We start from the raw sequence: 22,493 nt of genomic DNA, 5'->3' as shown, positions 1-22,493 counted from the left end.
GGTTACCCTTGATGGCAGTGTGTGCACCTCCTTGGGCTGTCTTGCAGATTGGTTTTTTTTCTGGGTGTTCCTTCCCATTGTAGCAAGAAAGAAACAGTGCTGTTAGAAGATGTGAAATATTTAACACTCTCTTTAAAAAATTAAACTGCCTAGGAGTCTTTGATTGGTGGTGCCCATGGCAACATGCATGGTTTTCAAGAGTGTCTTCCTAGGGCTTTGGGGCTCCTCAGAAGGGGCGGGGACCCCACTGCTGGCAGGACCGACTGGGAGGCCTACACCACCTGCCTGCTTGGCCCAGAGGCTGGACAGTATTGGGACTGAGCAACCCCTTCAGAGATTGGTAGCTAGGGTCTGTTTTGATAAGTAGGGAGGAGTAATGGGGAAGAGAACTCGCCATCCTTTGGGGGCTCATTCATTCATTTTGTTTTATTGGCCTGTTAGTCCCTGGCACTTACGCTTCTCCATCCAGCCTTCGGACTTCTGCCTGTGCAATTTTCTTTGCCTGGAGTGTTCTTTCCTCCCTTTGCCTAGGTAGCTCTGGTCATCCTCAGATGTCACCTGCAGGAGCATGTTGCCGGGGTAGCCTTCTGCAGTCCTCTGGAGCAGGTTAAAGCTTCCTGTTGGAGGCTTTCATGATTCAGTGGTTCTGGACAGAACATTCTTCACAGCATCTGTCTCGGCTGCTTTGTTAGACTTGTTTGGAAAATCATTGTTTGTCTGCCCCCCTCCCCCCCTCTCCCCCCACCCCCCGCCCCAGAAGTCTATAGGATCTATGATGACAGTGGCCAGGGCTGTTTCTCATCTACATTTTGTCCCCAGAGCCCAGCATGTGCCTGGCCCACAGAAGGGGCTCACTCTCTGAGTGTCAGTTAATTCATTTACGAAGTTTTGGGTTCTGTAGCAGATTCTGGGAATACAAAGAGAACAAAACACCCCTGCTGTCCTCACGTTGTTCCTAATCTAGAGCAGTGGGTGAGCTCTCAAGAGATCGATTGAGTGGCAGGAAGAAAACATCAGTTAAAGTTCTATTTATTCTTCAATTCAAATATAAGAAAGATGTAGTTTGCCTATTTATAGTAGTACAGATTTTATAATTAACTTATAAGTAAATATGCTCAAAGCTCTTTTACTAACAGGAAAGTGTGATCAAAAAGCTTGGTGGCCACTGGTCTGAAGGGAGAGGTAGGCACATGAAAGGGTTTTTGTGCCCAGGTGTGATAAACACTAAATTAGGGCAAGTACCAGCTGCAGTGGAGGCCACCATGGAGGTGGGGGGAGCTGGAAGAGAAGGGCATTCCTGATAAAGGCAGGGGCACCAGAACATGCAAAGGGTGGCATGAGAAGGCTTAGTGTAGTGGCAGAGGTCAATACTTTAATAAGGTGGGAATATAAGGTGGGGGGAGGGTCTGCTAGATGCCCCTACTGGTTTGGGGAGGGACTGAGGATTGCGAATACCAAGATGGAAGAGATAGGGCCCCTGCCTGCAGGGTGGACTTAGGGAGAGAAGTGTGCACACGTACCCCAAGGGAAGAGAGTCCAGTGAGAGCCTGGATTCAGAGAAGGTGGGTATTTGGGTCCAGGGGGATCATGCTTTCAAAGTCCACTGTGCCCAAACATGCACCCCCCTCTTCATTGCAGAAGGGCAGGGGGGAAGGCTGGCAACTGACTTCAAGCCCCTTTCAAAGCCCATCTCAGGGTTAGGCTCTCCATGAAGTTCTCCTTCATCTCCTCCTACCCAGTGAGATTTTTTACCTTAATGTGATTCAGACACCTCCATGGGCTATGTTTTCTGGGTTACAAAATTGTATATGAACAGAAAAATGATATATGGTATATATAAATATGCATATTTGATGTGTTTACTTACCTATGTAATCATACACACTCATTCCTTCCTTCCTTCCTTCCTTCCTCCCTCCCTCCCTCTCTCTCTCTCTCTCTCTCTCTTTCTTTCTTTCTTTCTTTCTTTCTTTCTTTCTTTCTTTCTTTCTTTCTTTCTTTCTTTCTTTCTTTCTTTCTTTCTTTCTTTTTCTGAAGTCCCAGAGCTTGAAGTAATTATGTAATTAGAATCCACATAGAATGTGGTTAGATAAGGTGTAATTAAAGAGGAAAACCTAATTTTAAAAGAATGATAAGAGGTCATTTGATTCAGTCTGGGCCCAAATCCAGTCTTGGAAGAACAGTAAGAGGTCACTTGGATGTACAGAGCTTGGGGCCACCCAGGAGCCCAGACTGGCCAGAGAACTGGGCAGATTTTGTTTCGTTCAGTTCACTGTGAAAGCTATTCATTGAGCATCTTCTTGGTATAGGATATTGTAGGAGGCCTAGCCATGGGTAAGGAAAAGAAGGTCTGGATCTAGGGAGGACATGGGGGAGGCAGGGAGATTGGCTGGAGGATGACCAGGAGGTCCTAAGGTGAGCAGAGAGATGAAGACTCCTTTGCAGGGGGAGGGGGGGCGGGCAACAGCGGGAGGTTGGGGAAGGATTCACAGAGCAGGTGGCATTTAAGATGTGCTTGAAGGATAAGAAGGGTTTTAAGAACAAGGACAAGGACTCTCTGGCACATTAGAGTCACTCAGATAATATTTGTGGAATGAATGCCAGGCTGAGGTTGGAGGTGGAAGGAACATGGCCAAGTTGGGTGGCCATTTGCGGTTTGGTGATGAGGTAAAGCCCATACAGCTCAGGCAGTAAGTACAGTGACAACACGAGGCTAAGAGGACACTAGGCTTAGGCCTTTAACTGTGTAGTGGTGGCTGTGTGCAGAGGAATCAGAGACTGCTATGGGCTGTGGAGGTCTGGGGAAGTGTCCTCATGGATGGGTCTTGGGCAGAGCCTAGAAGGACCAATAGGATAGGGGAAAGGGGAGGAGGGAAGACTTACTAAAGGAGGGGAGCAATGTGGTCAAAGGTCTAGGGAGGGAGCCAGGAGATCATCCGGGAGAGAGGGGAGGGTTGTATAAGAGAGCGGGGCAAAACCAGGTGGGCTGGAAGTGGGTGAACTAAGTTCCCAGGTGTGTTGGGCAGGAGAGCTTTGATCCAGTGGGACTGAGGAGCAGGTTGGTGGACAGGAGAGTGGCATGGAAAAGGCATGTTGAAGGAAGAGGAATCTGGCTCTTGTGTGTAGAATGGGCTTCTGAGGAGTTCAGCCTAGGTCCTTGTCATGAGGTGATCAGGACCAGGCAGTGAGCCTGGGAGGGTGGGGCTGTCTGCAGGCCCTTATCACAAAGGGCTACCGGTCTTGGTGATAAGAGGATGAGAGAAATAAGGCAGGGGAGGAGGCAGAGGTGACTGCAAGCTTCCCAGCCTGGGAGAATCATGGTACCTGAGACAGGAGGAGGCACAGCTGGTGGGAAAGAGGGTGTGGGCAGAGGCCCGGTGTGTCCAGAGCCCAAAGACCCGTGTTCTAACCCAGCCCTGCCTCTGAACTGGGTGAGACCTTGGACCAATTCGTTCATCTCCTGAGCTCCAGTTTTTGGTCAGTAGGTGTTTCTGCCATATGATTCAAGCTCATAGAGACTGTGGAGTCATCACAGTCCTAGGACTTGGGCAAAGAGAAGGTCTGGGCTGGAGATTTGTAAGGCCCTCCGATGGAGGGGAGAGAAGAAACCACATGATCTTCTTCCTTGTTTTGCTGGAGTGAGTAGGCAGAGAGCAATAGGGAGGGACTCTTGGTGGCCAAGTTGGATGAGGAGTTGCGGGGGAGAGAATGCTGTCCCGACTCATCCTGCCCATCTCAGGGTGGTTATGAGACTCTGTCATAATGAGTGTGTAAGCGTTAAGCCTACACAGATGTTGCGGTCAGTTCTCCGTTCTGGGGTGGAGCAGGGGAGGGGTTAATCTTCCTGAACTTGCAGAAAGGAAATTCTCAGGGCAGGGAACTTCTTCCCCTTCTCCCCTCCCCAAGCCAGTCTTTGGGAAACTTATGGCCTTGGACCTTTAGAAACAGAGTCCATGCAGAGAAGGCTTCCTGGCAGAGGAGGACTTGAACAGAGCCCTAGGCAAAGCAGAGAAGGAAGGACTTTCCAGAAGAGGGGAATGACATGGAGTTACACAATTGAAAATAGAGTCTAGGAGGAAAGGGATATGTGTTTTGAATACCTAGTGTGTATACCAGCTCTGCACCAGCTGCTTTCCTGACGTTTGTCTTTACATCATTTCTGCCTCTATTATTATCCCATTTTACAGATAAGGCAATGGTATTAAAGAGATGAGTTGATTTGCTCAAGGCCTCAGTAGTCTGGCAGGATTTCGTTTTATTCAGATCTGATTCCATTGGCAACAAATACCCACTTCTGTAGTCTGTAAATACTATATTCTGCTGGCTCTTGGGAGAACGCAGGGAAAAAGAATAATTTGTCTTTCTGACCCTTATTCCTAGTTAAGCACTTACTTAAAATGTGAACCCGGCTGCCATCCACTCACAGCATTCTGATACGGTATGGCATCTTGGAGAATGGGAACAGGGGACACTTAGAACTCCTCGAGGTCTAGAGCCCTTATTTATCAGATTAGGAGACGGAGGCCCCACAAAGAGAAGGGATATGCCAGGATCTGGGCAGGATGGGGATGAGAAGTAGAAGAATCTGGAGGCTTGGAGACTTGAGGCTCTTTTAAGGCCTCCCTGTGGAAAAGTTTGTTTTTAGACAACAATGGAAACCTTTGTCTAGAGAATTGGTCTGGGCAGGGGTTGGATCTGAAAGGTCCTCTGTGTGCGTGCATGTGTGTGTGCGTGTGTGTGTGTGTGTGTGTGTGTGTGTGTGTGTGTGTGTGTGTGTCCTCCACTTTAACCTCAGATGCCTTTGAACCAGCATGAAGGATTCTTTAAGACCAAAGGTTAAGACCAAAGGCATTTAACAGGTGGAAAGGGCATAGGAAGAAGGGGGAAGATCAGAAGCCACAGAAATAGAAGACTAAACTCTAGACTTGGCTAAAAGGAATTTCCCAGGCCCATAAATAACCACTAACATTTATTGAATGTTAAATTCATTTATTGTGCCAGGCAATCTTTACATGTCATTTTATAGAACTGCCAGGGCCTCCCCATGAGGTAGGTGCTATTTTATTGCTCCCATTTTAAAGATGAAGGAACCGAGGTTCAATGAAGCTAAGTGACCTACCTAAAGTCACAGAGTTAATAAGACATAGTGCCCAGACTCCAACCCAGGTCCACCCAATCCAAAGCTCCGCCTTCAATGCCCAAGCTATTTTGTAGGACTAGGAGCTCTGGGTACCTGAGTATTTGGAGGTGTATGGAATAGCACATTTAGGAGTCATCCCTTGGCAATGGTGCTCAGCAGAGGGCAGTTTTACCCCCACGGGACATTTGGCAATGTCTGGAGGAGACATTTTTGGTTATCACAACGTATAGGGGGTGCTACTGGCCTCTAGTGGGTGGAGGCCAGCATGTTCCTAAACTACTTACAGTGCACAGGACAGCCCACATCAAAGAAGTATCCCGTGCCAAATGTCAATGTGCTGAGCTTGAGGAACCTTGCCCTTTGGGGACCTGGTTATGTTTTTACCCCAGAGCATAGGGCTGGTGGAAGGCCATTTGGAAAGCCCATCTGAAGAACTTGAGTGGTTCCCTTACCTTCAGGGACTTACTTTATACCTTAGTGGATGTTTGCAGTTTGGACCCCCCACTGACTGAACCCTGAGAGGCTGCCATGGTGGTTGTGATGAGTGGAGGCCAGGAAGAAAAATTCCAGTGAGGCGTGACAGGCCAGGGTGGCTCAGGGCTGCAGATGAGCTGCAGCAGGTGAGAGGGGGCCGGGGTCCAGTCTGGGCTGCCGAGAATTGATTCGGTTGTTTCTCTGTGTGTAACTGAAATAACTCAGGTCCGGTGAGTTGTGTAATTCAAAATGCCTTTATTAAATTATTACTGTGACTACTCCCCATCGGAGAGGTCTGAGGACAGGGTATACATGTTGCAGATGCAACTTGGGCACTACTCTGCTGCTTGCCGGCCTCCTCTGTTACTGGTTACTCTTTAACTCTGGTCTGCCCCATGCCACGTAGGGCAGAACAGCAAACAAATTTGGGGAAGCCCCAGGACCCTTGGCCTTTATGTGAGCTTCTCTGAGCAGCTCAGCTGAGCGTTGCGGGTGCCCGAGAGGTCTGACAGAGCAGCCCCCTCCCCTGGGAGGGCACCACTCGGGCAGTCCTGAGGAAAGTGTGCCTCTTCACCCCCATCTGCTCTCACTTCGGGCCCCTCTTCCAGGTTGGACACAGAGAATGTGTGTCTGTGCCCTGGTCCCGGATAGTGTACGTCACCAGGTAAGATTTTCACCTCCCTTTGGAACCCTGGTTCCCAGCTAGTCCTCCCTGGCTGAGCTTCCTACTGCAGTGCCTTTCCCCTGCTGGCCTCGCTGACAGGAATGACCCCCTACTTCCGTTCCATCCCCTGGCCCCACCCAGCTAGCAGGGTCACCTCCCTCCTCCAGATGCCCTCAGCTCCAGTGAGTGCTTCTGTCATTTTTCCAGTCATTCAATTCTAGGCTTCCTGCATCATCTTTCCAGTGGTTTAGTCACTAACTAGCTGTGTGACCTTGGATGAGTCACTTAACCTTTGGAGAAGCAGCGTAGGATTGAACCAGGTGACTTCACTTCCCCTCCAGCATCAGTGTCGAATGAGAGTCATAGCGGTAGGACCTGGGGTGTTTCTTTAAGGTCGTTGGCAAACCAGGTTTCCCTTTGATCCCATACAGATTCATGGAGGACTCAGAATTGGTTGTTAGGAAACTGTCTTCAAACCAACTAAGTAAGCTTCTTTAATATTAATTCTTTACTCAGCAAGGGTGTACGGTAGGTTCAGTAGGGCTGTAAGATGAGGCCTCTTGGGCTTTGTCCTCAAGGAGCTCACAGCCTTGTGGGGGGCGGGTATGACTCTGCCATAACAGTAAACTTTGCAGCAAATCACCCGGTATCCGTCCTTAGTACCAATGATCACAATTCTCCACACCCTCACATCCCCCTTGCCCAGGGGGTCTGTTTTTTTCACTAAGAGGTCTGTTTTTTTCAGCCTTGTTCACTATGTACCTCACAGAGTGAGCAGTCAGATTTATGTTGAATAAATGCAGGACAGAATGGTACCAATTGACTTAGGTTTTGAAGGAAGGATAGGAGTTAGATCTACATAGATGGGGAAGGGGGACATTATGGACTGGTAGGGGATATGGGTGGGGTGGAGGCAGGAGGGAGAAATGTGTGAGCAAATGCATGGATGTAGTAAGGCCCAAGGCATGCTGGGTAACTGCAAGTCCATTATGATTGGACCCTGTGATATGGTCCGGATCAAAAAGTCTGGAAAGGTAAGTTGGGGCCAGATGTGGAGAGTCCTGAATTCAAGCTATGTTAAAGGGATTGGATTTATCCCACAGTAGGATGGCCTCACATTCCAGTTCCCCAGGGTGGCTTTGCCTGTTGTCCCCATGTGATTGTTAATAGTGCTCCCTTCGCTCTCACGTGTCCCTGTTTGGATGATAAATTGTATGCCCTTGCAATCCTAAAGGCTACACAGAGCCCCTGAAGGGTTCATGATGGGACGTGTTCAGGCTGGCATTGGGAAGGTCAGTGCCTGGTGGTGCCTGGAGGCAGGAGGCAAGATGTTCTCTAGTCCAGGTAGGGAGAAGGCCTGGGTCTGAGAAGTCGTTGTGACGTCTCAGATGTCTGAAAGGAGGAGATGGTTATAAAAGAGATTGAAGGCCAAAATGATACCACGCATGGTCTCTAAATGGCTCCAAAGTGGCTCTTCCAACGGAAGATGCATTCTGAAGTTCAGACATACTGGATAAGCTGTTTTCTAATTTGAAGTTATGGCTGATAAGAAAAACATCTACATTGTGCCTGTTTCCTGAGCAATTAAAAGTCAGAGAAGCTTCTCCCCAGCCTCCAAACGTTCTGGTGAAACACACTGGTATTCACTTTCCTAAACCCCAGCATTGTTCCTTGGAATTTAAAATAGGTTATGAATGTGCTTGATGTCAGGAAAGATAAATCTGTGAGGAGACTGTAGTCAATACATTTCCTTTTTAAGTAGAAACAATATAAAGAGCTTCATTCAGTCCCGAATCAATCTCACTTTGTTGCCATGATTGTGTAAAACCTGAACTGCTTTATGTCCGTCTCACACTGTTTATATTCCCCTGATGTTCCCCATCTCAGCTGGCCCTGCACGGAGTCAAAGCCTTTTTAGGCCATGTGCAGCTCACTTCTCTCAGGGCTGTTTTATTGCATGCTGCAGAAGGGCTGTGCTCTGAGCAGTGAGTTCATTTTGTATCTAGCGGTGCTCTTCAGGGTGGCTATCCCACATGAGCTTCCTATGTCGCAGAGTTGGAAGGCCAAATTCTTTAGCTTTTTAAATCCCCATGAAAAAGATGATTACATTTTAGGATAGTTGATACATACACATGGTTCAGAAATCAAAACACGATAAAAATGTATGCATTGAAAATTTTCATTCTTACCCCAGTGATGTCCACATCACCCCCTCCTCCAGCCTGGCCCCTATAGGCAGACTGAACATAATGTTCCAGTTTTCTCATGACAGTCTTCGTTTGTGTTCTCCATCCCCGTGAATGATCAGTAACACCCTCCTTCACCCCCAAAAATGTCCCATTGTCGGTGCTAAATGATATAATCCTTTATACACAGGTAATCCTTTTTATTAGTTTCTTAGGTATCCTTCCAGTATGTCTATATACAGATAACACATGTCGGGGGGGGGGGGATGACATACATTGCCTTTGTCACTGAATATATCTTGGAAAACTACATATCTACCCCAAGTAGAATTGGGGTGTCCTCATTCTGCCAAAGTGCCTTTGTGTTTGTAGAGACTGGTTGGCAGTTAACTTTCCCTTAGTTTATCAGTTTAATTACTATTTAGGAGTTGCTTCTGTTTACCTAGGGAGAAACAAAAGACTGTGGGAAACAAACCCAGCTTCCTTCCCTTAGGAAAGCCCCTTTGGGAATAAACTCATCCAGGTAGCTTTAAGGCACTAGCTTTCTGCCTAAGATGGTACTGGGCACTTTGGATGAAGTGGGTCCTGTCTTCATCTCCAGTTGTCTAGATGCTTCACGATCCAGCTCAGGTGCCTCAGCCTTTCAGGGAGCCCTCCCTGATTCCCTAGCCAGAATTCTTTGGCATCCCCATCCATCCACTCATCCGTCCATTTACCCATGTCAGCAACCAGCATTCACTGCACATGTCCTTGTCCCAGAGATGTGCTAGAGATGAACAGATGATGGGCCCCTTACTGGAGAAGACAGAGAGACAGGTGCATGAGTGGGAAGTTACAATGCAGTGCTCAGGCTGTGGGGGAGCACAGAATGATGGGTGCCTAAGTGTAGTTGAACTTGGGGTAGAGCTAGGGAGGCTTTCTGAAGACACTTTCTCTGGTGGGACTTGCTTTTTAGTTCTGTAAATATTTGCCTTATCTTCACTGTTACATCGAGGTCCTTTCTATTATCCTCAGCTCTGGCCCCTTCCCTTGTCACCGCATACCTGGTGCATACCTCCATTAAATAGTCATTCAAATATTTTTCGAGTGAAAAAGTCCAAATTAATTAAGTAGACCCAGCTCAAGGATCTTAACATCAAAAAGAGCAGGTGAGATGTTCTTTGCTGCCTTTGGTCTTCATGGCTTATCTAGGCAGCTGGTATCCTGCAGAGGCCCCTTTAGATTAGTGCTTGCCCCTCCCTTCATTCTCCTCTTCTGCAGGCTAAAGTGCTCCCCCTCCATCTGTTACTATCACCACAGTAAGGAACCCCTTGACTCTGACTAATGCTGACAAGAAGTAGCTGGGTGAATGGAAGCCCCAGGTCCCATCCCCCTGGGTCTTGGCTTCCCCCTTGGAGTGAGGTGGGTAGCATATGACCCCGAAGGACACTGTGCCTCTGACATTTCAAGAACAATGATTTCAGGAGTCAGCTGTGGCTCAGCCAGCTCCTTCTTTTATCTGCTTCTAATAAGTGCAGCTTCCCTTGCAGTTTCCTGGTGCCACAGGGGGTGATCAGTCCAGGATAAGAAATAGCCAGGCCAGGAAAATGACCTTTTAATAAAGTTGAAAGGGCCGCTGGGAGAGCCGGGATGGCCAGACGTGTGGCCGCCAGCCACTGTGCTGTGGTCTGCACTGAAAGAGGTCCCAGGTAATGACTCCAGCTGCAGCTGCTGAGGAAGGAACAGAGTCAGGCCATCATGGAAGAGGGTTTCGGCCGAACGTTAGCAGATGTTTTCCTAAAACTGTGCAGAGCAGCATTTTGTGGGAAGAGGTGAGATTTGTTTGACAACTCACACTCCCTTCTCTGTTGCCCTCATCTGTTCTTTCTACAGTAGCTTTACACAGGAAATAGGAAGCTGGGATGGTGGTTCTCAGGTAAGTCCACTTGGGACTGACACGTAGAGTTGACTGTGTGCCTGGCACTGCACCGGGCATCTTTACATTCCACTAAAGCAGTGGTTCTTAAACTTTGGGGCACATCAGAATTCACCTGGGGTACTTGCTAAAAATACATAGTACTCCCTGGTGGGGCCCAAGGATTTGAATTTTTTAATTTATTTTATTTGATAGAGCAAGAGTGGGGGAAGGGGCAGAGGGAGGGGGGAGAGAGGGAGAGACAGAGAGAGAGAGAGAGAACCTTAAGCAGGCTCTATACTCAGCACAGAGCCCGATGCATGACCCTGGGATCATGACCTGAACTGAAGTCAAGTCAGACGCTCAACTGACTGAGCCACTCAGGTGTCCCCCAAGGATTTAAATTTTTAACATATTCTCTAGGTTATGCAAGTTATATCCAGATGATGTCAGCTGCAAATAACAAACTCCAGCCCAGATTGGCTAACTGGCAAAACTTGTTTCTCAAACAGGAGGGATGCATTGTAAAACTGCAAGGCCCATCAGTCCTGTGGGCCACAATGTGGGCCATGCCCCCTGGAGTTGGCAGTGGGATGATTCTGAATCTCAAGGTAGGGTGGGTTTTGGGGTAATCGCTTCAGTAGCTCAGTGACGTCAGCAAGGCCCCCGGTTTCTTCCCATCTCTGCTATCTTTGGTGGTTGGCTTCCCCTGCAGAGAATAAGAGGGCTGCAGCGTTTCCAAACATTTTAGTGAGACAAGCACAGCCAGAGGAAGAAGAGAGACTGGATGGACTTCAGGCTCTCTCAGCAGCCAGGAAGCTTCCTGAGGCCCCCCCAACACTCTCCCGAGATGCCTCCTCGGCTGGAGCTTGGCTGCACGTCCATCCCTGAATCAATCACTGTTGACTGGAAGGCAGCCACACTTCTGGAGGGATCTGGAGGAGAGGCACGTATCCAAACAAAATGGAGGCTCTGTTAGGAAGGAAGGAGCAGGGACTAGGGGTTGGGAAGGCAACTGCCAGGGCCCAGTGTGCAGGTGGCCCGAGCAGTACGCCTCATGTCATCCTGAGCAGCCGGGCTGTTGGCAAGGTTATCTCTGTCCTGCAGATGAGGAAATGAGACTCCCTGAGCTTCAGTGACTTGTAGATAACAGGCCCGTGGATGGTGTGTAGGGGGCGGGAGTGGGGGAACTGGGGTGTTTGTGAGGCCTTTTTAGCCCTAGGAGAGTAATCATACTTTTGTTTTTAACCTTTCTGAGGTGTCGGAGCAGACGCCTTCGTTTCTGATTTCTCCTTTATGACTCCAGTTATTCGTGGCGGAAGGCCTTCCTCTGTTTTTCCTATGGGCAGAATTCTCAAGGCGTGAGAAAAAATACCTAACTTTGGTTGTACCTGAAAGCAGTTGAGATGATGATATCAGCTCCGATTTGGGGGGAAAGGGGGTGGCCACATCAGCCCCTGTGCTAGGTATAGTGCATGCATTATCTTAAATCCTGGCAACAACCTACTAAGTTAGGTTTTATTCTCCGTATTTTAAAGATGGGGAAACTGAGTCTCAGAAGGTGAAGCTGAGGGTGGTGGGTGGCACAGCTTGTGGGTGGTGGAGCCAAGCCTGCCGGCTCAAATTCGGTGCCGCTTCCCTACTCCACACTGGGGCTTATCAGCGACTGCCAGCCTTGTTTATGCCCCTGAAGGAAGGTTCTCAGGGAATGGGCTTTTAGTGTCAAGAGTTCCAAAGGAGCTGAATGTTTCCTATGGGAATAATTCTCAGGGCACCAGGAAAAATATCCTGAGCATAATAAACACAAGAAAGAAACAGGAAATCTGGTTTGTTATATAGCAGCTAAAATACAACTAGGAAAACCCTTTCAAAAACCTAAAAGGTTTGCTGGATTTGAAAAGGAAAGGTCCCGATGGAAAGGGGAGAGAAACCCCTGTGAGTTCGGGAGATAAATGTGGACAGTGTGGCAGCAATAATGGGTGCGGGTGGAGAGTGAACACCTTGCTTTTTCCCCGGTTCTGCTTATGACTCTGTGATCTCCGGCAAGTCACTTAGCCTTTCAGAGCAGTGTCCGCACGTGTAACGGGTGGTCCTGGCTGGCAGCTCGGTGGGCAGAGGTCGCAGAGGCGTAAAGGGTGGAGCAAGCCTTGCCAACTGTGCAGCACTTTGCAAAGGTGAGGGAGTGTCCGGTCTGAGTCACAGAGTTGACCCCCCGGAGTTTTAAACTGAGTGCCCCTCTACCTGGTTGTGAGCTGTTCGTTGTTTATCAGGGGCATGTCAGAACTGGTGGAGGGCAGCCCCTTCGCCTCCACTGGATGTCTGGCTTTGGCCTCATCACAAGGAGAAATCAGCTTTGCCTGCAAACGTCCAGCTCTGGACGTTTGGAGTCCCTCCCTTGGCACATTGCCTGACCTATGCCTCGGGAACTATTGCCTACAGATGCCCAGGGGGAGATAACAGTAGTACAAAGTGGGCAGAGATAAGTGCCCCATGCACAGCATGGAAGGTACAGACCATGGCTGCCGTGGGAGGATCCTGGGGCTCAGGAAGCTCTGGGTAATCTGGCCATGTATGTTGAGGATGGATCACAGGTGTGTGTGTGTGTGTTTGTGTGTGTGTGTGTGTGTGTGTGTGTGTGTGTGTGTGTGTGAGAGAGAGAGAGAGAGAGAGACAGAGACAGAGACAGAGAGACAGAGACAGAGACAGACAGGTGAGCCCCTTTGTGAGTGCCGCCAACATACCTCTCTGATGATGGTGGCGCTGGAGACACAGTGACCTGACTTTTCAAATATGAACAGAGGGAATAATAGGGAATTCCCCCCTCCCCCCCACCCAGTGAAGCATATCTGCAACTTTGTAGGGGTTTGAGTCTGCACTAAGATATTTAAGATTAGTTTCTTGCTCCTAGCTTTACTACCGTACCCATTTATATTGAGCAACCTCTGCATAGCAAGCTGAGCTCAGTGCTGTGGTTTCAAAGACCAAAATCAGGGGCGCCTGGGTGGCTCAGTCGGTTAAGCGTCCGACTTCAGCTCAGGTCATGATCTTGCGGTCCGTGAGTTCAAGCCCCGCGTCGGGTTCTGGGCTGACAGCTCAGAGCCTGGAGCCTGTTTCGGATTCTGTGTCTCCCTCTCTCTCTGACCCTCCCCTGTTCATGCTCTGTCTCTCTCTGTCTCAAAAATAAATAAACATTAAAAAAAAAAAAAAAGACCAAAATCATTGTCCTTGGGTAGGAGTCTCCTAGATAAACAGGATCATTACAAAACTGTGTGATAAGTGTTAACAGGTATGTACAGGGTCCTCGGGGAGAAGTAGGAGGGAACACCTGGTTGGGTCAGGTGGGGGGAGGGACACTTGTTTCTCAGAGGAGGTGACACCTGAGCTGGGGCTAGAAGGCTGGGAGGAAGTGTGCCAGGTGGACCAGCCTCTTGGAAGGGATTCTAGACAGAGGGCGGTAATAGCTTTCATCTGACAATAAAAACTGTTCCTGAAAGCCTGCTGTGTGACAGTGGTGAGGCAGAGATGGATGGGACTGTGTCCCAGCCCTGCAGGTGCTCACAGTCAGAGGTGAATAGGAAATGACAGTGAAGGTGACAGTGTGATTGGAATATGGACAGTCTGTGGAAACACAGGGCCCTGCTGAAGTCAGTTGTGATAATTTGCTTATCAGTCTCAGTCTTCCTCTGAGGGGGCCCCTTTGCGGGTCTTTTGTTGGTGAGAGGCTCTGTTGAAGAAGCTGGCTTGCTGTCTGCTGCCCTTGGGGTGGGCTGTGCCCTTCAACAGTTTGGATTGTTCTGTGAGACACCTATTCGTACTTACAGATTTCTTCCTTGTGGTGGCTGTGCTGGGCTTAGCAAGTTGAGCTTGGGCAAAACACTTCACTAGTCTGGGCCTTTTTTTTTCTTCCCACTTACGGAAAAAAGGCTGTTTGGATCAGGTCATTGTTTCTCAAATAGCAGTCTAGGGAGCAGCTCCTTTAGAATGGCAGGCGTGCTTGTGGACATGCAGAGTCCTCGTGGGGTGGTCTCTTGTCCTCATTTGTAGAGCCAGACGCTGGGGAGTGGGGCGTAGGATTTTGCCTTCAACAAGCAATCCGGGTGATTCCTACACATCTTAGAGTTTGGAGACACCTGGGCCACATGATGGCAACTTCTAATCCTGTCAGCCCTAATCTCCTCAGCCACATCTACGTCCACAGGAACTGGGAAGATAAAGAGTTAGCTTCTTTAATGTTTTATCCCTGCGGGACGCCTTCAGCAAACTGCTCATAGTTTAGGTGTCCTGGCTGGACCCGATCCGCAGTCTGGTTTTGATATTCCTTAAGGGAGAAAAGCCTTGTTAACACGCACCTGAATGTGACTGTCAGAATCTGTTTATGGATCATTATGAGAAACACCTGTCTTAGCTTTTCATCTTGGCTCTAGATCTTTGACAGGCTTCCCTGTTCTGGGTCCCTCCCCTTCGGTCTCCTGCATCCTGACAAGGTCATCTGCGACGTCTAACAGGGAGCCAAAGGTTTCCTCTTCTGTTCGACAAAAAGTGTCTCTGCTTTGGTTCCCCTTCCATCATCTTTGTGAGGTGATTAAGGGAGGCTCACCATAATTTTTTTTTTGTTTTTTGTTTTGAAAGCACAAGCAGGGAAAGGGTAGAGAGAGGGGGACAGAAGATCCAAAGCAGGTTCTGTGCTGACAGCAGTGAGCTCGATGCGGGGCTTGAACTCACGAGCTGTGAGATCATGACCTGAACAGAAGTCAGACGCTTAACTGACTGAGGCACCTAGGTGCCCCGAGGCTCACCATATTTTAATAGCTGCCTCCTGTATTCCCATTATTTGATATTGTGTCTGAAAACACAGTTTAAAAAAATTTTTTTTAATGTTTATTTATTTTTGAGACAGAGAGAGACAGAGCATGAATGGGGGAGGGTCAGAGAGAGAGAGAGGGAGACACAGAATCCGAAGCAGGCTCCAGGCTCTGAGCTGTCAGCACAGAGCCCGACGCGGGGCTTGAACTCAGACCCTGAGATCATGACCTGAGCCGAAGTTGGACGCCCAACCTACTGAGCCATCCAGGTGCCCCTGAAAACACAGTTTTTAATGCTCAAAGTGAATGAGGGCTGTATATAGCTGTGTGGAAATTTTCCCTAGCTTCCTATCTCCCCCAGGCCCCCAAATCTAATAGTCCCTAAGACACCACAGTGCTGGTGACTTTGAGAAGCCATTACCCAAGACCACTCCCAGTCTGACACCCTCATCGTATTCAGGTGTGAATGAAACAGTCTTTGGCGAGAGTTGGACCAGGCATAGCACTGTAGGCTGGCCCATCATAGAGATGAAACCTTGGCACCTGGTATCCCAGACCTCAAAAATTAAGAACTTTCCTCTGGATCAAATAATTTTGTTCTATTATTCTGTGTTGTGGTTTTTCTTGTCAAAATCAATCTGTAAACAAATTTCTATGCTAGTAAATTCTGATGAACCTTTCAACATTACCCAGGTGGGAGAAATGCAAACAAAGCTGGCTTTAAACGATGAAAGTGGCAGGTGTAGGATGCGCCCAAGCAGGCAGGGCCTGCGTGACCCATCTGCCTTGCCTAAGGGCCTTGCACAATTCTCTGCCCACAGTGTGCCCAATATGTGGCTGCTGGAAGGATGGATTTTTATTTTTATTAGTATTTTTTAAATAATTTATTGTCACGTTAGCGAACATATGGGGTATACAGTGTAGTCTTGGCTTTGGGAGTAGATTCCTGTGATTCGTCACTTACATACCACACCCAGTGCTCATCCCAACAAGTGCCCTTCTCAGTGCTCATCTCCCATTTTTGCCATCCCATCAACCTTCAGTTCTCTGTATTTAAAGTCTTATGGTTTGTCTCCCTCTCTGTAACTTATTTTGGAAGGATGGTTTTTTAAAGAACAATGATAGGCTGGTGATTAAACTGGTGAAGGCATGGTATTCAAAGGGTGGACAGTATGATTTGGAACATGCCCTTGTTTTTCCTTAAGTTTAATTTTCCTGGACCTATCATTAGATGCAGGATTAGTTGCACTGCAGAATGGCAGGGAAGAGAAAAAGACATGTTATGCATGTTAAGTACTTTGGTACATCTGTTAGCTGTTTATTATTTGCCAGTCATTAGATAATCTCCAGAGACTGATTTTGACAAACCTCTTCATTTTGTGTTGGGGGAAACTGAGGCACGGGCATGCAGTGATTAGTGTAAATACATAGTGAAGCTGTTGGCAGGCTAGTTGACCAATAATCAAGAAGGATTTAGAGTACCTCCTCTCTACTGGAATACACAAGAATTAAAATTCAGCTTTGCAAAAGCTGTTAGAGGTTCAGGAGGTCACCTTGGAGTATATAGTTGCTTTGTGACATTGTTGTCACTTGGCTGGTTAGCTTTCACTGGTGTGTTTCCAAGGACAGGGAGCTCACTGTTCACTGAGGCAGTTCCATTTATTTTTTTAATGCTTCTGATTATTTGAATTGTTTAATATGAGCTACCATCAACTTGTCTGATAATTTTCTCCTTTAGAACATTTCTCACGATATTCACATGACATGATTCACTCATTCAGGCATACGCGTTGAGCACTGGCTTTTAGAATCAGGAGAAATAAGATAGTAAACAAGGTAGACAAGGTTTTTGCCTCCTGGAACTTAGAGTCCCATGTTAGTACAGTGGAGGGAGCATTGAACTAGATGTCAGAAAGCAAAGACATTCACTTTATTTAAAAAGAAGAAAGAAAGAAGCAAAGGTTTTGTACCACTTGCAAACTGTATGAACTGGGCTAAGACACTTGAGTATCACTTCATTTTACAGAGGACGTTATCCCATTCGACCTTCTAAAGCAGTGAAAGTTCCTTGGGTTGATGGATCTTGAGGAATATGAATTGTTGATTATTAGGAGCAATAGTTCTCAAAGCACAAGTCTGGGCCAGCAGCATCAGCATCACCTGGGAACCTGCTAGAAGTGTAAATTCTGCAGCACCACCCCAAACCTGCTGGCTCAGAAACTCAGGGGGTGGAGCCTGCAAATTGTCTTTTCACAGGGTCCAGGTGATTCTGATACCTGCCTAGTTGGAGAATCCCTAGACTGAACTGCACCTTGGATTCACCTGAGAGCTGGGCCTTTTTTTTTTTTTTTAACGTTTATTTTTTTTTGAGAGAGAGAGAGAGAGACAGAGTGTGAGAAGGGGAGAGGCAGAGAGAGAGAGAGAGAGGGAGAGAGAGACAGAGACAGAATGGGAAGCAGGCCCCAGGCTCCGAGCTGTCAGCACAGAGCCCTACACGGGGCTTACACCTACGAACTGCGAGATCATGACCTGAGCTGAAGACCACAACCGACTCAGCCCCAGAGCTGGGCTTTTCAACCTCTGCCTACTGTACCCTGAGGAGTTAGAGCAGGATCTGAAGGCGGGGCTGTGCAGAAGCCGCCCAGGTGCTGCTTCTTCTGAGCAGTCTGGGCTGGAAGAGCCAAGGGTTATGGGGTTAGGAGCACAGACAGTGGTTACTGGCTTTGGTTTGACTCCCGACTCTGCCCACTATCAGCTCTGTGGCTTTTGATAAGAAGACTCGGGCTTCATACCCGTCCTTCAGGGTTGTGGTATCAGTTGAGTGGGATGATGTCTGTGAGCTTCTGAGGCTGTGTGCGGCATGTTGGTAAGTAAAGGAGGACTGAAGTTATTGGTGGGTAGCCGTGGATCTTTGAAGCTGATGATGCTTGTCTTTTCTCCCAGCCCCTCTTTCTCTACATTAAGCCTCTACTTTTCCTTCTGGGACGTAATTCCCTGCCCCCTCTTTTGGGAAACTCCATTTTGTCCATAAGTCTCTTGAAAAGACAGTGTCCCATTTGACACAATTATAGATGCACCTGCTGTTTATACTTGTAATTCCACTGCTCAGAATCTGTCTTAGAGATATACCTGCAGAGGTGAGAAATGACGGTGTTTGTTTATTTCTTACACACTGTAGTAGCAAAAGCCTGGGATCAATCTAGAATCTCCATGCAACTGAATCCTATGCAGCCCCAGAAGGAATGAGGCTGCTCTTCAGGTACTATCTTGGAATTCTGTAGGATGGAGTTTTTAAGTGAAAAAAGCAGAACTGCATATATAGTGTGCTACCATTTGTGCAATAAAAGGGGAGAACAAGATACGTTTATTTGCTTACATATGTGTATAGTACCTGTGGAAGGGAACATAAAAACGGGTAACCTTGTCTGCCTCTGAGGAGAAGACTGGGCGACCACAGGACCCGGTAGAAGGGGGACTTTTCACTATAAACTGTTGGGTGCCTCTTAAATTATGTGATTGTAACCCATTTATACAGTGTGGTATCCTGAGTGGAATCCTCTACTTGTGGCCTGAGTGCTATGGGGTACGGTGGGAGTATTCCCATTTTCTTGTGAATTGGACACTGTCCTACTTTTGATGCCATTTAAGATTGCATTACTCTTGGTACTGTGGGCTCTGATGGACCTTGCAGTCAGCAACAGCACCCAGCTCCGTTTCACATGAATGGTTGGCAGGGCGGGTCTCTCAGATGGGAGGAAGTTTGGAACTGCCCCCAGCCTGCACTTGCACAACCGGCTTTGTATTTGGCCCAGGATGCTAGGCTGTTGGGGTCATTTGAATCTGGATTCGGTCATCTGTAGCATTAGCTCTTCTCCGCTTTGTGCCATCTGGGGGTTTGGTGAGTCTGCCTCCTGTGTCCATCTTTAGTCATCATTGTCAAGACAATGGACAGGGTGTGGCTGAGAATTGACTACTGCATCATGCTGTCAGTAACCTTTCTCTAGCTTGTCATCAAGCCATTAAAGATACCGGTGCACGTAGTTACTCACCAGATGTTTAATGTGTGCCTGTTGTGTGCTAGACAGTGTGTTAGTGCTGAGGGTACACAGAGTTAAGACTACCTTCTTGCTCGAGAGGAGATCATCATTTGGTACAGAGGCTGGAGGACTTTCTTTATTATTTAAAAAAATTTTTTTTCATATTTATTTTTGAGAGAAGGAGAGAGCATGCACGCACGTGAGCAGGGGAGGGGCAGAGAGACAGGGAGACACAGAAGCCAAAGCAGGCTCCAGGCCCCAAGCTGTCAGTGTAGAGCCTGATTCAAGGCCCGAACTCTGGAGCCGCGAGATCATGACCTGAGCTGAAGTCAGACGCTCAACCGACTGAGTCACCCAGGGGCCCCTGGAGGACTTTATTTCTAAAGGGCCAGATAGTAAATATTTTTGGCTTTGTGGACCATACAGTCGTTTGTAAACACTTAATTGCCCTTGTAGCACCGAAATAGCTATAGACAACATGTGAGCAAATAGCATAATTATTCCAATAAAATGTTACAAAAGCTGGTGACTGGCTGGATTTGACCTGTGGGCTATAGTGTACTGACCCCTCGTCTAGTAGGAAGACAGACTAATAGCTCAGTCAAGTTTAATAAGTGCTATGAGAGGGGCATGGGTATGTACCAAGTACAGTATGGCCCAAAGCAGGAGGGAGTGATGTACGTTTTAGGGGGGTAGTTCAATGGGCTCCATAGTCCTACACTAATACAAGCTGCTTGACTCTGTTTCCCTAACTTAAGTGAATCATGGGAGATTAAGATGTTTTGCTGAAATCATGATATATTTTAGCTCACATTTCACCTGGTCTGCCAATTTGGTCATCACAACAAAAGAACACTGGTTGCTTTTTGGCATGACTTGGTCATCATGTACCCACGTTCACATTGTTTTCTAAATGTCCTCAAGCCATTCATTGTGTAATTTCACCAGGAATCCTCCTTGGTTTGTAGTTATCAGGGCTTATTTACTTGTAGATGGCAGGTTTGCCCACATTCCTACTGTAAATGGGGACACTTGCCCATGTCTCCTGCCATCAGACCCTTTCCTCCTTTGTGTGATTTTGCAGTTGGTCAATTGCAGTTCTAAGAAACTTTTATAGTCCGTGAAATATGCATGAAAAAAATGATATATTATGTAAAGAAAATTTGGAACCATATAAAAAAAATGGAAGGGGTGCTAAAATAAATCAGTCATGGCACACCACTCCAACTTGGCCCCTGGTAATATTTTGGTTCATTTCTGCCAACTATGTGAAAAATAATCGAAGCTTACAATCAGACTGCTTTGGAAGGCTATGGTTTATAGTGGGAGCCTGATGTATCAGCTAATGACTAAAATTTTGGGGGCACCTCGGTGGTTCAGTTAAGCGTCCGACTTTGGCTCAGGTCATGATCTTGTGGTTTGTGGGTTTGAGCCCCATGTCAGGCTCTGTGCTGACAGCTTAGATCCTGGAGCCTGCTTGGGATTCTGGGTCTCCCTCTTTCTCTGCCCCTCCCCTGCTAGCGCTTTGTTCCTCTCTCTCCCAAAAAATAGACAGACATTAAAAAGAGTTTTTTTTAAATTTTAGAGGAGCATGATTCAAGTGTATTAAGAGGGTAGTGGAAGCACAGAGGAGAAAAAGGTCTGTTTCACCTGGGTAGGGAGATGGCTAGGAAAAGCTCCACTGGACCGGTGACTCTTGATAATCAAGGTGAAGCAGTAGTTGGAGGAACAGGAAACTGAATTGTATAGAAGCTATAGTCACAATCACATGCTGAATGTATATAGGGAGGGAGGGGGAAACAACTGCAAGAAAATGTCCCAGAATAATAATACTGTGTTAGGAATGTTGGTGAATGTGGTTTTATTTTCTCTGGTTTTCCAAATGGCAGTATATTGACTCTTGTTAGTTTTTTTTTTTTTGTTTTTTGTTTTGTTTTGTTTTGTTTTTTGTTTTTTAACACCGCACACATGTGCCCCAGTCCAGGGTTGCAGAGCTTGGCTGCAGGCCTGCTGTGGGGTCAGGAGCTCGAGCCAGGCTGGCAGGGTTCGTGCAGCCTGGTCATTTTCATCTGCAGTACCTGAGGATGAAGTCGAGAAACTGATAATCCTGCAATAGCCCAGATCCCTTGGAGTATTTGAGATTTGAAAGTTCTAGACAACTCTTGGATGTATCTTGAGTAAAACAATACAGACGGCTTCTTTGCAACCCAGACTGATTAGGTCAGACCTTGCTTCTCTGTGCTGAAGTCGTTTGCATACCAAAGAGTTATTTTCCAAATGTTCAAGTGGAAAAGCTTGAGATAATGGTTTGGGAATAAGTGACATTACTGGGGACATAAAATGTTTACATGTGGATTCCCCCCCCTCCTTAAAAATTATGAAAAATAAACAGGCATTTACTGCCACAATGCCCCATGGTATTTCTGGCACTAGATTTCCCATCTTTAGCATTCATTTCCTCCCGTCATATCTATACACAGAAAACTGGGCACCCAGAACTGGGGAGGGCCTTGCTGCATTAGCTGTAGACATTGAGTCCTGTCTCATCCCTCTCCCAAGAAAGAGTTGTTGCGCCGCCCTGGGTCCAGATTTGGCTTTGCCTCTTCCTTGCTATGTGACTGCAGGCAGGGTGTTTGAGCTCAGCTTTTTCTCTCCATTAAATTGGGATGATAAAATTGACCTCACAGCTGTTGTAAGGTCTGAACCAAGTAGTGTGTGTAAGCACTGGCCTAGTGCCGAACCTATGAGCAGGTGCTCAATACATCATGGCTGCTGTTATTCATTATTACTATTTGATTGTTAGCACCAGCCTTGTAAATTGGCTGATGTGTGTACTAGAGGCGGTGTACAGAAAGCACTCTGGCCCTACCTTTATTATCAGTACTTTGCACCAGTGATTCCAAATATTGACATGAAGTTGGCTGGGTGTAGGGTACTGATGGGAGTCACGGTCCACGTACGTAAAATAACATTTGGCCAAATTTCACTTGGAGAGATCATGTGACACAAGACTTCCTACAGGATCTCTGAAGGGCTGACATCAGAAAATGTCAGGTGCTATGTACAGTTCCATTATGTTCTTGATAAAGTGGGAAACACACATATGTTAAGGGTTCAGATATGTGTTGATTGACTAGAAAAACGAAAAGGGAATAATCAGCAACAGGTAAGAAGGGAGGAAAGGAGGCCCTTCTGGGTTGGGTTCTGGGACCGTTTAAAAGCTTCCCCACCCTTCTTGTCCCTCTCTAATCTGTAACCACACTAGGAGCTGGCTCTGAGCTTTCTGAGTGCCTGGA

At 47.3% G+C, this 22,493-nt stretch overlaps 1 protein-coding gene across 42 annotated transcripts in view; it reads left to right on the top strand.

Annotated features, from left to right (window-relative positions):
- The window catches only part of SORBS1 (sorbin and SH3 domain containing 1), a 231,558-nt gene that overhangs the window by 13,968 nt on the left and 195,097 nt on the right, over window positions 1-22,493 (top strand). Inside the window, exon 1 of one of the 42 annotated variants that reach the window (XM_086680431.1) lies at window positions 4,839-6,278. The exons of 40 other annotated variants lie outside the window; for them this stretch is intronic. The gene's annotated coding sequence lies outside the window, so the exon portion shown is untranslated. Of the gene's footprint in view, window positions 1-4,838; window positions 6,279-10,690; window positions 10,970-22,493 lie in introns of those variants that run through there. One more of the 42 variants, XM_086680434.1, reaches the window with a different exon arrangement.

This window comes from Puma concolor, chromosome D2 (genome assembly GCF_028749965.1).
Source record: "Puma concolor isolate L17-30 chromosome D2, mPumCon1.1.hap2, whole genome shotgun sequence".
Classification (NCBI taxonomy): Eukaryota; Metazoa; Chordata; class Mammalia; order Carnivora; family Felidae; genus Puma; species Puma concolor.
The sequence above is the reverse complement of the archived record's forward strand: the minus strand, read 5'-3'. Positions and strand labels throughout refer to the sequence as shown.